Genomic DNA, 16,352 nt, shown 5'->3' on the forward strand with positions numbered 1-16,352 from the left:
GCAATCAAACTCATCTCCGGCTCGGTTTTTCCACGTGTAGAACACGCTCGGAAAGTATAAAATACTGCCTCGGAAAAAAGCCTCCCACCGTGCGAGTGTGTGTGTGTGTTCCGGAAGCAAATTTCGTAAGAAAACAAATCGTGTTTACAATAAATTTAGCAATTCTCTTAAACCATCATCGCCGGCAATAAATTTTTCCACGAATTGCCTCGGCTTTTTTCTTGCTTTTTTTCTTCGCTCTCTCGTTTTCTTAAGGGTGGGCCATGAGGAAGAACCATGCCACGCCACGCCAGCAGTGATCAGTAACAGTTTACCCAGTTGAGAAGTTGGAAAAGTACGTGTTTTATAGGCTTCTTTCCGGTGGGAGGGAATCAACCTCCCATCCCATGTGTGTGTGTGTTTTGATCCACCTCTCTCGTGAGTTGTGTTTTGTTTGGGGTTTGTGAGTGGGTAAAGTCAAGGAAGAAGTCAGTTTTGTTACTCACACCCACGTGAGTTGTGGGAGTGATATCTTTGTTGCGAAGTTTCTCAAAAGTCCCACAGGACAGAGTTTTGTGGTTTTTCGTTTTTCTGGGACAGAGTTCTATCTATTTAATTCTGTAAATGAGCAGTTCTCTACGGAATCGGTCTTTTTTCGTCAATTTTATTTTTTGTATTTTTTAATCCGGCTGAAACTTTTTTGGTGCCTTTGGTATGCCCAAAGAAGCCATTTTGCATCATTAGTTTGTCCATAAAATTTTCCATACAAATTTAGCAGCTGTCCATACAAAAATGATATGTGAAAATTCAAAAATCTGTATCTTTTGAAAGAATTTTTTGATCGATTTGGTGTCTTCGACAAAGTGTAGGTATGGATACGAACTACACTGGAAAAAAATGATACACGGTAAAAAAAAATTGGTGATTTTTTTATTTAACTTTTTATCACTAAAACTTGATTTGCAAAAAAACACTATTTTTATTTTTTTTTTTTTTTTTATATGTTTTAGAGGACATAAAATGCCAACTTTTCAGAAATTTCCAGGTTGTGCAAAAAATCATTGACCGAGTTATGAATTTTTTAATCAATACTGATTTTTTTCAAAAAATCGAAATTTTGGTCGCAAAAATTGTTCATCTTCATATTTCATTGTAAAATTGAATTTGCAATCAAAAAGTACTGTAGTGAAATTTTGATAAGTGCACCGTTTTCAAGTTATAGCCATTTTTATGTGACTCTTTTGAAAATAGTCGCAGTTTTTCATTTTTTTTTTAAATTAGTCCCCATGTTTGCCCACCTTTGAAAAAAATATTTTTGAAAAGCTGGGAAAATTCTCTATATTTTGCTTCTTCGGACTTTGTTGATACGACCTTTAGTTGCTGAGATATTGCAATGCAAAGGCTTTAAAACAGGAAAATTGATGTTTTCTAAGTCTCACCCAAACAGCCCACCATTTTTCAATGTCGATATCTCAGCAGCTAATGGTCCGATTTTCAATGTTAAAATATGAAACATTTGTGAAATTTTCTTTTCGAAAACAATATTTTCAAAATTTTCAAATGAGCATGAGCATGAGAGACCACCCATGGTTGTCCTTCTCCGTTGAAATATTTTCAAAATTTTCAAATCAAGACTAACATTTCAAAAAGGCCAAACATTCATAATACGCCCTTTTAAAATGTTAGTCTTGATTTGAAAATTTTTGAAAATATTGTTTTCAAAAAAGTCACATTAAAATTACTATAACTTGAAAACTGTGCACTTTATCAAAATTTCACTACAGTACTTTTTGATTGCAAATTCAATTTTACATCGAAAAATGAAGATGAAAAATTTTTGCGACCAAAATTTCGATTTTTTGAAAAAAATTAGTATTGATTAAAAAATTCATTACTCGGTCAATGATTTTTTGCACAACCTGGAAACTTCTAAAAAGTTGGCATTTTATGTCCTCTAAAACATATCAAAAAATTAAAAAAAATTAAAAATAGTGTTTTTTTGCAAATCAAGTTTTAGTGATAAAAAGTTAATTAAAAAAATCACCAAATTTTTTTTACCGTGTATTATTTTTTTCCAGTGTAGTTCGTATCCATACCTACAACTTTGCCGAAGACACAAAATCGATCAAAAAATTCCTTCAAAAGATACAGATTTTTGAATTTTCATACATCATTTTTGTATGGACAGCTGCCAAATTTGTATGGAAAATTATATGGACAAACTAATGATGCAAAATGGCTTCTTTGGGCATACCGAAGACACCAAAAAAGTTTCAGTCGGATTCAAAAATACAAAAAAAATCGAATGACTGAAATCCTAGAGAACTGCTCAAATTCCTTCTTTTACTTAAAACATTTATTTTAACAATCAGTTTTCGACGTTTCCTTATTTTTAGTAAATATTTTTCACTCGTCTAATTATTTACCGAAATAATTTGTTTACATATTTTGTGTTTTATTTTGTCCTAAAGGTTTGGTGATCTTTGCAACATTTTTTTTTGCAGATATAGGTAAGACATGCTGAACATTATACTCAAATTTGAAATACTATGTACTTTGTACAAACATGAATGAATGAATGATCTATTTGTTAGAAATTTCGCAATAGTTTTTTTTCGTGATTGTCTTCAATGCATGGGCGGAATCTAATTTGTATATTTTTACGGAGTCTAGAAACACAAAATTGAACTGCAATTTATGTACAAAATAGCAACATAATACCAGTAATATTTTATTTAAGATATGGTTGAATTGATTAAGCTTTCTTTTACAAAAATCTTTTTAAAAAACAAGCTACACTGTTAGGAAGAGATACAACTTGTTTACTAGCTTCAGTCAAAATTGGGATTTGAATTCATTGTGTTTCAATTAAACTGAACTGTCATCAAAAATTTCCAACAAATGCTGAGTTAAATTAATTTCTTTTCTTTTGCTGAGATTAGAATTTTCGGAAAACAATTATCATTCTACTATTTTTGTCGTTAAAAAAAATCAAGCATGATTTTGATAGCCATTTAAAATACCAAAATTTCTGAAAGACAGTAGGCCCTTGCAGATATTTTTCAAAGTTTATGTCGCCCCCTTTCAAAATTGGTCCGAAAAATCTGGAAGCAAAATAAGTATTTTTCACAAAACTTCAAAATTTGTATGAAAATATAAGTTAAATCTACTGAAAACAAAACAGCAAAAAACCCGATGGAAAAATCGCACGCAAAAGCATGCACATCACCTTCGTCTAGAGGGTGACGATTCTCGAGATTTTGAATTTCCCGGGAATCGAGAGTTGAATTTAAACATTTCCCGGGAATTCCCGGGACCCGGGAGTTTTTTTTAGTATGCCAATAGTGCTAACAATTTAAAAAGGAAAGGTCATAAATTTGTTTCCTTTTAATGCATTCAGTTACAATTACAACTCATTCATACTTATTAAAAAAACGTTTATTTAAGAGCGAGTTTTTCACCGATGTGAAACAGGTCGTATCGAGGTGCTCCGATTTGGATGAAACTTTCAGGGTTTGTTTGTCTATACATGAGATGAACTCATGCCAAATATGAGCCCTCTACGACACAGGGAAGTGGGGTAAAACGGGCATTGAAGTTTGAGGTCCAAAAAACATGAAAAATCTTAAAATTGCTCGCATTTCCGTAAAACTTCATCAATTCCAACTCACTTAGATGCATTCGAAAGGTATTTTGAAGCCCTTCAAAATGTGCTATAGACATCCGGGATTGGTTTGACTTTTTCTCATAGCTTTTGCAAATTACTGTTAAAAATGATTTTTTTTAAAACCTTAATAACTTTTGGCAACAGCCTCCAACACCCATACTCCCATAGGTCAAAAGTTAGGGAATTTCATGGACTATAAGGCTACGGTATTAACTTTTTGGCCAATCGCAGTTTTTCTCATAGTTTTACGATTTTTCTAGAACTAACATTTTACAACGTTGGTTTTTGCCCTGTAGGCTTCCATAGCGGCACTTTTTGGTCTCAATTTTGACATATTTGGAATCCTCAGAAAATTTTACATTAGATTGAGGTGTTGGAATTTTGAATTTGATTGGAAAAAATGCCATTTAGAATTAATTAAAATATTATTTAGCATTTTGTCTAATTAGGGGTAAAACAAGTTTTCGCCTACTTGATACAGCATTTGACGTATTGATCATAGGGTAAATAAGATCTATTTCTTTTTTCAAAAATGTTTTATTTATTTATTTTTTAAATCAAAATTACAACACCAATACTTCTAACTTACGTGAAATTGTCCGAGGATTCCGAATATGACAAAATTGAGACTAAAAAGTGCCGCTATGGCGGCCTACCGGCCAAAAACTAACGTTGTAAAATGTTTGCTCTAGAAAAATCGAAAAACTATGAGAAAAACTGCGATTGGCCAAAAAGTTAATACCGTAGGCTTATAGTCCATGAAATTCCCTAACTTTTGACCTATGGGAGTATGGGTGTTGGAGGCTGTTGCCAAAAGTTATTAAGGTTTTAAAAAAAAAAAATTTAACAGTAATTTGCAAAAGCTATGAGAAAAAGTCAAACCAATCCCGGATGTCTATAGCACATTTTGAAGGGCTTCAAAATACCTTTCGAATGCATCTAAGTGAGTTGGAATTGATGAAGTTTTACGGAAATGCGAGCAATTTTAAGATTTTTCATGTTTTTTGGACCTCAAACTTCAATGCCCGTTTTACCCCACTTCCCTGTGTCGTAGAGGGCTCATATTTGGCATGAGTTCATCTCATGTATAGACAAACAAACCCTGAAAGTTTCATCCAAATCGGAGCACTTCGATACGACCTCTAGAACAAACCGAGCAGAATCTACAAATACTGCCTCTTAAGTAGCCACATTATTTCAAGGAACTATTTCATCCTTTAGATTTTTTTTCTGAATCTGCAAATACAAGATCGTTTTTTGAGCTTTTTGGGACTCAAAATTGTAGTTTAAAATGTTTACGAGTCTTAATTCGCACAGAGTGATTTTTCAAAAGTTGCACAAGCTTGTTGCATGAACTTGTTATTAGATTTTTGTGAAGTAAAAACAATAGCAAATATATTTTTTCCCAGTATCGGGATTTTTGCAATAACAACTCAAAACAACAATTTGAAATTATTATTTTTTTCTTTTTTAATGTCAATTGAAAATATTCATTGAAGAAATATTTACATTTATCAGGAAAACCAGAATGTTCACAATTGGTGGACCCTAACAAAAATTAAGGCAATCTTTACAAATTGCCAGAAATTTTTCTTCCAAAATATATTCTAATATTGAGGTAGATGCGAAACACCAAATGACTTATTGACATCAGAAATTAATTTGATATGCTCGAGATATGGAAATTGAACTTTTTGAAAAGAGTTTTCTCTATTACAAATAACAAAAAAAAATAAAAAAAAAGTTTATAATTCATTTCTGGGATGTAACTGCTAAGTATTCTTTAAGGTTAAGTTTACCTTAAATGTAAACCCTAAGTTTGGGTTTACATTTTTTCGGCTTCTCTCAATTATAGTTATTGGAACATTCGAAAAGTTAACATCCAATGTTTTAAACCATTTCGAATTTTTTGAATGTTAATTAATTTATAAAATTTTGCTTCGATATTTATAAGTATAAAATTTCCCGGGAATCGAAGGTCCAAAAATGGTCGATTTCCCGGGATTTTTTCCCGGGAATTCCCGCTCGTCACCCTCTACCTTCGTCAAATAGGACACTCAATATTACACACTGCATGTACAATTTTTGTAAACACAAAAAAAAGGTACAACCGACGGAATTCAAACCCAGCATTAACAGTACGGACTGGCGCCTTAGCCCGCTCGGCCATCAGACCGATGAAGAATGGAAAGGATAAACGTATATATCTAGACTTTTTTATTAGGTCCTATAAACATATGAAACACAATAGCTTATAGGACTTAAAAAAAACACTAGATATGATAAAATAATGCAAAAATTGTTTTACACCCAGACCTTTTACACGCAGCTGGATTACTACTTTTTTGCTGTGAATCTAAAATGCATTTTAATGCATTGATAATAATATGTAGCTTGTTTTGAACTGGTTAAAAAATATTTTGAATTTTCATGATATTCCGATGTACAGCACTGCAATCACTTATTTTCTTCACATTTTTTTAGATGCTTGGATATTTTTGAAACTAATGATTTTAAAGCAATAGGTTAAGCAATAGTTAAGTTAAGGGGAAAGAACAAAAATTCCCCATCTCCTTAAATAGCCATTTCAAGCATAACAAAGTTAATGGGCCAATGTGGGTTAGTAAACAAATAGTGTATCCTGCTCATGTCAGTGTATATTTACATTAGAAGTGAGCAGGATAGACTCTTTGTTTACAAACTCACATTGGTCCGCTTACATTGTTTTGCTTGATTTTAGCTTTAATGCATTCTTTCTTTTATACTTTTTGAAAAGGTCCTATTAGCCATGGGTTTGCTGATAGGAACTTTTTAAAAAGTAAGTGAGATATAATAATTTAAGCATTGAATTGAATTTTCAATTTAGCATTCAAAATGGGTTGCTAGTCAGTCCTATAGAAGACTTCACCTCACTCCACTAACAACTAAACTAAAATCACTTAACTTCTAGCTCTGTATGTAATTTTTCTGCCTCGCCAATTTCCACGAGCCTTTACTATATTTTGTAACTATAGAGAGAGGCAACAGTCAGTGGTGGTTTCAACCACAAATCGAAAAAAAAACCCCTTCTTACTTTTCTGGTAAAGGACCTATCCATTAGGGTGCCCAGAATATGGGACTTTTTCTCAAAACCTCGCTCCACAAGCTGAATATTAATCCTTGACCTATTTTAGGACTCTGGGCCAAATATGAGCAAAATCGGTCATCATTTACCCATTGATACTCGGAGGTGAAGTTTGTATGGGAAAAATCGAAAAAATGTATGGAAAACCCAACTTTCTTACGGTTTGGTCTCCACGGCGCGCTACTTCCATCCGAATATTCCCAAAAGTGAGATTCTCATTGGAAATTTAATGCTCTACAACTTTGTAGAACAAACCAAAGCTGTAAAACTCAATCCTGAAAAGTTATTAGCGATTTAAAAAAGTCATTTTTGTATGAAACACATTTTTTTCGCCAACTTTAGGCTCGGGTATCAATGGGTTAATCTCATCCAATTTCGCTCAAAATTTACACAGATGCTTAAAATTACCCAAAAAATCATTTTTCGCTTGTGGAGCAGGGGGTCATTTTTCTGGGCACCCTACTATCGATACGTTTTAACAGCACGCCATCACGCTTTTTCAGAGAAAAAATATTTGGGGAATCGTTGCTGGCCTAATGTCGGGTTCGGTGGTTTAGTGGTTAGCGTGGTAGCCTCTGAATCCCAGTATGGCCTGGGTTCAATCCCAGACGGACCCGGTGGCATTTTTCGAGACGAGATTTGCCTGACCACGCCTTCTATCGGATGGGGAAGTAAAACGTCGGTCCATTTGCGTAAAAGAGGTTTTGAGTGACTCACCACACATAACCTTCGGACGCCTAGAAATGAGCAGAAACTTGCAACAGAGACCACAAAAGACCCGGGGGTCGTTAAAGTGGATAACTTTGCTTTTTTTTTTTGCTGGCCTAAACCTTGGCCAAACTTTGCCTTATGCTGCCCTTGGGTGGAAAGATCACCAATTGAAAAAAAAAAAAATATTACTTTGCCAGGAATTTAAATGAACCTCACAGCACAATTTTTCAACCATTTCTAGATCTTTCAAGCTAAATATGAATTTCCAGCTCCAAAATCTGCTCTTTAGTATTTCCATTGAGTCGGGTTCCTCCCCCGCACTTAAACCGCACACTTCTTCGCCAAAGCACCAGAAGTAGCAGGAATAAATTTTCTAAAATTACCACAATTGATCACGTACGAACATGAATCTAACACCACACCCACCGCGGCTCGCTTTTCCGCTTTTGCTCCTTCGACACGAAAAAAAAGCTGGGCAAAAAAACAGGACGATCCTCTTGGCCGCGCGGTCTTTGCGATGGTGGTGGGTGGGAAAACCCCCCCGTCATAAAGTGATTTTCATTCCACCACAAAGTTTGCGTTTTTCCTTTTTCCACTGCCTGCGAGAGGGTGTGAGTATGAGTTGTGTGTATGTGATGGCCTTTGTGACACTTGCCGGGAGCGCGACGAACAAAAAAAAAACGAGAATTGAGGATGTGAAAATGGTTTGTGGACGTTGTGTGGGAGAGAAAAATGAGTTGACTACGGCAATGAACAAAAAGTGTGCATGTAATTGATATTGTTTGGTGTACTGGAAGGGCCTCGTGGCGCGGTGGTTAGCGGCTTCGGCTGCCGATCCCTAAGTTGCTATGGGGCGCGGGTTCGATTCCCGCCTTATCCTCCTGGCCTTCTATCGGATGGTGAAGTAAAACGTCGGTCCATTTGCGTAAAAGAGGTTTTGAGTGACTCACCACACATAACCTTCGGACGCCTAGAAATGAGCAGAAACTTGCAACAGAGACCACAAAAGACCCGGGGGTCGTTAAAGTGGATTGCTTTGCTTTTTTTTTTTATGTACACAGAAAAAAATAATGTAAATTTGGAAGCTTTAATTTTGGAAGGTTGAATATTACCTCTTTTATGATGTAATTTTACCTCAATTTAGACTGAAAAAGTGACATTACAACAGAAAAGTGGTAAAATTACACATTTCCAGAGGTAAAATTACACCTTTTTTCTGACATAAAAGATGTACCCCTCCCCAGATGTAATATTACCATGATTTTTTTTTCTGTGTACTGGACGGAAGGATAGTGATATCTTGGGTTTTACAATTTGAATTTGCGTCTTGTGATTTTCAGGAATGATTTTATTTATTTTATTAAAAATATTTAACATGGTACTTTATGTTTGTTTTTGGACACGTGGTTTATGTCAAAAATGGATTAAAGTAGCTTGCCGTACAAAAAACTATTAAAATATAGAAAAAAATCTGTGTCTTGCGAATGGATTTTCTAATTGATTTTGTGTTTTCAGAAAAGTTGTAGTTGTTCTCCGAAAAAAAAAATTTTCAATCTCTTTTCATGATAAAGGATTTTTTTTCGAAAAAAATGCAACACTGCCACATGAGTTTTGTGCCTTAACTCAAAAGATGAAATTTTTTGTCATCTTAAACAAATCCATAAATGAGATTACTTTAAAAAAATATTACTTTTATCAATACTTTTTTGTGTGAAATACCGAAATACCTGGAATACCAAAAATAAAGTTAACGGTTCATTTCTTAAAACCATTTCAAAAATGTCAATCAATATAGCAACTTCCGGCTACGTAGCTGACCTTCACAGAAATTCGAAATGTCAACCTTTCCTAGATTCGATAAAGTTACAAACACCTGCCCAAATCAAACCCACTACTCAGCTAATAAACCGAGAGACCCACGAACTTTTCACCGAAATTCTCACTCATTGATGGTGAAAACGCACAGCCCCTTTCTTGCCCCACGCAATTTAAGGTCGTAGTTTTCCACTTATAGTCAGCGAAAACCTCCAGCGCCCTCGTCAACGTTGGAAGTTGAGAGGAAAATTTTCCACCAATTCAGCTCCTCCTCTCTCTCGTGTAGGGTTTTCTAAAGCAGGTCGTTTCGTTGGTGAACTTTAGCGCAAAATTGTGTCCTCAATGCTTTTTTTGCCCTCAACTCTTTACTTGACTCTGCGGTTGACACGACAAAAAAAGGGTGAGGGGAAAGGGGGTTTATGTTTGCAAGCATCAGCATGAGGAAAACCGCTAAAGAAAGTAGGAAAATTGATTTTTTTTATTAAATTAACTTTTTCTCTCTTTCCGCTTGTACTTACAGGGCAAATTTTCCAACCCAAAAAAAAGCAAAGTCGACGAAGGAAGCACTTCTGCAGCTGATGGAAGTGAATGATTGGATAATTGGCGTCAGCGAAATTAATTGAGGTGTATTCACGTGGGTTTGTTCGGACCGTGCCTGGTAACATTCTGGTCCCGGAGGAGGAGGAGGAGGAGGTGAAAGTTTCGTGTCGTGGCTAAAGGCATTTAATTGAAATAAATGAAAACGATGACGGCGACGGAGAAATTCTCGCCTCGTTAGACACCGAATGACGAAAGGCCCCGTGCGCGACTTCTGAGTCAAAGTTTTGGCTTGTGAGGGCAGAGTGCAGAGTAGAAACAACAAACCTCAACGGCTAAGGTAAGATTTCATTGGTGTTTTCCATCATATTTGCACATTTGATGGAGAGAAGGGGGAAAAGGGTGCTGAAGGTAGAAAATATTTGCAACTAGGTGGACATGGACATAACAGTATTTTAAAGTTTCAAGTTTAGGGTTATGTTTAAAATCGCAAAATGATTCAAAAATAATAAACTAAATTATTATGTTTGAGGAATTAAATTTTTTTGTTAATAAATGCTTTATATCAATGTGGATTTTTTTTTTATAAATTGTCAACAGTAGTCAATTTCTCTATTATGAGCAGGGTTGCCAGGTTGCCAGATAAATCTGGGAATGCCAGATTTTTCAAGTGTCAGCCAGAATAAAAATTTACCCTTCTCTGTGCCAGATATTGACAGATTTTACCAGATTTTAAACTTTATGCCCATTTTAAACACATTTTTGATTAAAATAAACTTATTTAATTGAAAATCAAATAAAAATAGAATGTGATTTTCAAAAAGAAGATGTAAATTCAACATTTTTGAGGTCATAAAATCAGTTGAACCATCTTAATGCTACAATTTTTGAATCAATTCATATCCTCCCTCCCCTTTACCATTCAAAATTATTAAATTTTCGTCTGCCAGATTTTTCCAGATTTTTAATCGATACTTTGCCAGATTTTTCAATGTTTTACCTGGTAACCCTGATTATGAGTGTGAATGAATAAACTTTTTTAACGTATGGCCGTTGCAAATATTTTTCAAAGTTTATGTCGCCCTCTAAACCACCCCAAAAAGTTGGGGGAGGGGGGATTTTTTCCGCAATTGAAAGACGCAACTTTAAGTACCCAAACATCGCTTAAATTTTAAAGTTAGTTTTAGTGAAAAAGTTGATTTTTACCCGTTTTCGTAATTTTGCCGTTTTTGCGCGTGGCACGTAAAAAACCCCAGTTTTTATTTTCATGAAATCATATCTCCGAATCCTGTTAATGAAACTTCACCATTTTTACATATGTTACGTAAAATTGTCCGAGGAATCCGATAACAATAATAATAGGAACGATAACGCCCTAGTTACGATAGAGCTATTTTTTATGTTTATTTTTTTCCGTAGGATTTTCGTGAGTTTGTTTTGATTACTAAACAATTATTATTTATTATTCTTAAAATCAATATTTTTGTTGCAACAAGTATTTACTTAGGGAAAAAACACAATTTTCTAATTGAGCAGTTCTCCACCATAATCTGTAATGGATTTTATTTATTTTCGAAAATGTTAAATTCAAAATTTACCTTTCAAAAGAGCCACAAACTCAAAATTTAGCCATTTTGAAATGTTATTCTTGATTTCAAAATTTTCAAATATTTTTTGTCGAATTGATCAGAAAATCCTGAAAAAAATAATCTTTTTTAAATTGAAAATTGAACTTTAAGCGCTGAGATGAAAATGAGGATAGGGTGAGACTAAGAAAACTTAAATTTTCAGAAATTTTGCAGTTTTTTTTTTGCAACTAGGCAATGTTATACGATTTTTGAACTTTAAAAATATGGACATTTATAAAAACCGAAAAACTTATTTTTTTATTTATTTGCGTTTAAGGACCACTTAACTCAAGAGTCATTCGTGTCCGAAAAAAACTTATTGAAAAAAAAAAGTAAAAATCAAACCTGAAGTAGTTATATCTCGAAAACGGTACTTTATAACATTTATGTGAAGTTCTTTTTGAATTCAAATTGATTTTACATGAAAAGCTGAAGTAAAAAAAATAGCAAAATTTATAATTATTCCAAATAACACGTTTTTTAAATCATAACTCTGTGGTAAAATTTGTGTCCATATTTCACAATGGTTCAAATGTTACGAAGATTATTTGCCCTAAAGCAAAAACATTTCAAAATTTCAAATTCAAAACTTAATATTTTTTTGGATTTTTTCTATAAATAGAAAAATTGGAAATTTCGTATTTTTTTTTAAATTTATTAAATATTTCAATAAATATGAGATTTTTGAAAATTTGTTTAAAGGAATTGGAAAATAAACAAAAATATAACTAAAAACAAGAATCAGTTGTTTTTAAAAAGAATATTGAATTCATTTTAATAGAATTGAACTCAGACTTATTCACAAAATAATTTTCAAAACTTTGCTCATGTTTGCAGATGAAAATACATAAATTTGAAAGAATAAATTGACCTGAATGAATTACTCTGATTTAGCTGTTTAAAAATTGTTCAAATTTCGAATAATGGAAAAAAATACAAAAATATTAGTTTGATAAGACCTGAGCATTTGAAAACATTGAATTGCTCTACGAAATATTAAACAAACATAAATAAATTATTTTTTAAGAACAAAACGTTCTTGACCTGATTTATTCTAAAATTTATTAAAGAACTGTTTACAACAATATACAGGAGCAAGATAAAACTACTATTAAAGGAAAACTATTTTGGAATTGGAAAATCTTTTCAATAAACAGATCCTGCTTGAATTAATGAAAAAACCCACGAAAATATTTCAGAAATCAAAATAAAACATTTTAATAAATAAAAATGTTTTGCTTTTGCAAAACTTTATGTTATGGAACTACCCTGTATTATTAAGACAAGAATATAGTCTTGAAGAATAAAGAGACTTACAAATATATTTCAGAGAAAAATGTATTATTTCGAAGAATATAAATTTCTTTAAAATCTGTCTGTGTTAAAGCTTTGTTCAAAAATCATTTTTTTTACCTCTCCTTTTTCATTAGATGGATAACTATCCATAAAATTACAATCAGGATTAAATTATTTTTAAGAAATTCAAATGCATGTTTAAAAATTAAAAAAAATGACTGGACATATTCAGAAAAATAATCATATTTCAATGAATGGGAAACAACTGAAACAAGAACAATGTTGTTGTTTTTTTGAGGGACTTTATCCCATTGGACCATTCACTCCCATAGCAACAAGAACAAACTGTTTGAAAATAATATTAAATTCTTAAAAAAATGTTAATTTTCAAAATTTTCTAAGAAATCATTTAAAAGAACTAGTATTTTTGTACAAAAAAAAATTGTACATAAAAAAAATATACATTTTGAAATCATATTAACACATCATTTTTCTACTTGTGACCTTTTGGCGTTTCGACCTGTAGTCCATTCGACATGTTTTACTCCTTTTATCCTTTTTTGCTTTCAAAATTCTGTCTTTTGGCCTCAGATGTTTGTCCATTTAATTAATATGTTCTACCTACATCCTAATTTCATGTCGAAAACATCGAAAAACGGAAAAAATAATGGAAAAAATGTTTTAACCCCGTTTCAATTTATCGTTTAAAGCAAAATCAAGAAACGTAATATTTGATGGAAAATTTTAGAGTTCATTTTGAACAAGAGAGATATTTTTTTTTCATTTAAAACAAAAAAAAACTTTTGAAATTTTCATGTGTTGTATAACTTTGCATTATTAATTTAAAAAGTGTAACAATATTTGCCCTTGCTTGTATTTCAAACTAGTTATCAGAAAATTTAGATTTTTTTTAATAGAGTTGACTTTTGCAATTTTTTAGGAGTATTACGAAATTTTAATATTCAAAACATCGTTTCTTTTTGAAAGTATTTTTACGGAAAGTTTGGCAAATTTCGCATTAGATTGACACATGAAAAGCAGCCTGTTCATTGCTTTTTATTCCAGTTTGTGAAAATAGTTTAGGCGTCATCCATAAAGTACGTACGCTCTTAGGGGGGGAGGGGGGGTTACCGTAGGTGTGACAAGATGTGACCAAGGGGGGAGGGGGGGTTTGCGAGACTGTGACGTCACGCTAGGTTGTTTTTTTTTATGATTGCATAATATTAATTCGAAATGTACACAATTAAATTAAATCCTCGTTTCTAAAATTGTTAACTTACTATTATTTAGAAGTACCGTCATCAGGGGTGACATTGGATCTGTGGGGTGAGATTGGGTCATACAAATTTCTGCATTTTTGTATGACCCAAACTCACCCCCAGACCCAATGTCACCCCTGATGACGGTATCACATTATAATTTATTATATAGTCACATTTTTTTCAGCTGGAACTTCAATATTTTGCAAATTCTTGCTTGATAAAAATAAATGCTTTGAAAGCAGAGCAATTCTCTGAGATTTCGGTCATTCGATTTTTTCTGTATTTTTTAATCCGACTGAAACTTTTTTGGTGCCTTCGGTATGCCCAAAGAAGCCATTTTGCATCATTAGTTTGTCCATATAATTTTCCATACAAATTTGGCAGCTGTCCCTACAAAAATGATATGTGAAAATTCAAAAATCCGTATCTTTTGAAGGAATTTTTTGATCGATTTGGTGTCTTCGGCAAAGTTGTAGGTATGGATATGGACTACACTGAAAAAAAATGATACACGGTAAAAAAAAAGTTGGTGATTTTTTATTTAACTTTTCGTCACTAAAACTTGATTTGCAAAAAAATACTATTTTTATTTTTTTTTTATTTTTTGATATGTTTTAGAGGACATCAATTGCCAACTTTTCAGAAATTTCCAGAATGGGCAAAAAATCTTTGACCGAGTTATGATTTTTTGAATCAATACAAGTTTTTCCAAAAAATCGAAATATTGGTCGCAATTTTTTTTCAATTTCATTTTTTGATGTAAAATTGAATTTGCAATCAAAAAGTACTTTAGTGAAATTTTGATAAAAGGCACCGTTTTCAAGTTATAGCCATTTTTAAGTAACTTTTTTCAAAATAGTCGCAGCTATTGATTTTTTAAAAATAGTGCCCATGTTTGCCCACTATTGAAAAAAATATTATTGAAAAGCTGAGAAAATTCTCTATATTCTGCTATTTCGGACTTTGTTGATACGACCCTTAGATGCTGAGATATTGCCATGCGAAGGTTTAAAAACAAGAAAATTGATGTTTTCTATAGTCTCACCCAAACAACCCACCATTTTCTAATGTCGATATCTCAGCAACTAATGGTCCGATTTACTATGTTAAACTATGAAACATTCGTGAAATTTTCCGATCTTTTCGAAAAAAATATTTTCAAAAATTTTAAATCAAGACTAACATATCAAAAGGGCGTAATATAGAATGTTTGGTCTTTTTGAAATTAGAAAACATCAATTTTCTTGTTTTTAAACCTTTGCATGGCAATATCTCAGCAAATAAGGGTCGTATCAACAAAGTCCGAAAAAGCAAAGTATGGAGAATTTTCTCAGCTTTTCAAAAATATTTTTTTCGAAAGTGGGCAAACATGGGCACTATTTTTAAAAAATCAATAACTGCGACTATTTTGAAAAAAGTCACATAAAAATGGCTATAACTTGAAAACGGTGCCTTTTATCAAAATTTCACTAAAGTACTTTTTGATTGCAAATTCAATTTTACATCAAAAAATGAAATTGAAAAAAAATTGCGACCAATATTTCGATTTTTTGAAAAAAAAAACTGTAATGATTCAAAAAATCATAACTCGGTCAAAGATTTTTTGCCCATTCTGGAAATTTCTGAAAAGTTGGCATTAGATGTCCTCTAAAACATATCAAAAAATAAAAAAAAATAAAAATAGTGTTTTTTTGCAAATCAAGTTTTAGTGACAAAAAGTTAAATAAAAAATCACCAAAAAATTTTTTACCGTGTATCATATTTTTTTAGTGTAGTCCATATCCATACCTACAACTTTGCCGAAGACACCAAATCGATCAAAAAATTCCTTCAAAAGATATTGATTTTTGAATTTTCACATATCATTTTTGTATCGACAACTCGATAGCGGTGTGCTCTAATGTTCTAACTGAAAATTGGGCCAAAATGAGTTAATGATGCCATATTTTAGCTAATTAAATTCCCTACAAAACGCTTCTAACAGATCTGAAAAATTCGTTTCCTACGCGGAGATATCGCCCTGCAACCATTTGTACTAACTGACGTTTTCGAACGCATCATGGATGTGCTCTCTTATTTTCCATCATGGCAAGACCTTTTGAAAACACGCAAATCCATAAAAATACGATTACACTATAATATTATGGTAAATTGCCAGGTGTCCTTGCTAGTTTGAGCAATATTATGGAGCACTATTTTGGAAGGCAAATAGCACAAGTGTGCACATTTGGAAGCGAGAAGGAATTATCAGTTAGGTGTAGTGTGTTAAAATGGTTTAGTGGAGTAGTTTTTTTTTGTTTGGACGACCCATTGATTAGGATTAGTGTATTTAG

At 32.7% G+C, this 16,352-nt stretch overlaps 1 protein-coding gene across 1 annotated transcript in view; it reads left to right on the forward strand.

Moving 5' to 3' along the window:
- The window catches only part of LOC120425814 (nyctalopin-like), a 296,281-nt gene that overhangs the window by 17,257 nt on the left and 262,672 nt on the right, over positions 1-16,352 (forward strand). Inside the window, exon 2 of the mRNA XM_052707340.1 lies at positions 9,817-10,173. The gene's annotated coding sequence lies outside the window, so the exon portion shown is untranslated. The remainder of the gene's footprint in view (positions 1-9,816; positions 10,174-16,352) is intronic.

Source organism: Culex pipiens, chromosome 2 (genome assembly GCF_016801865.2).
Source record: "Culex pipiens pallens isolate TS chromosome 2, TS_CPP_V2, whole genome shotgun sequence".
Lineage (NCBI taxonomy): Eukaryota > Metazoa > Arthropoda > Insecta > Diptera > Culicidae > Culex > Culex pipiens.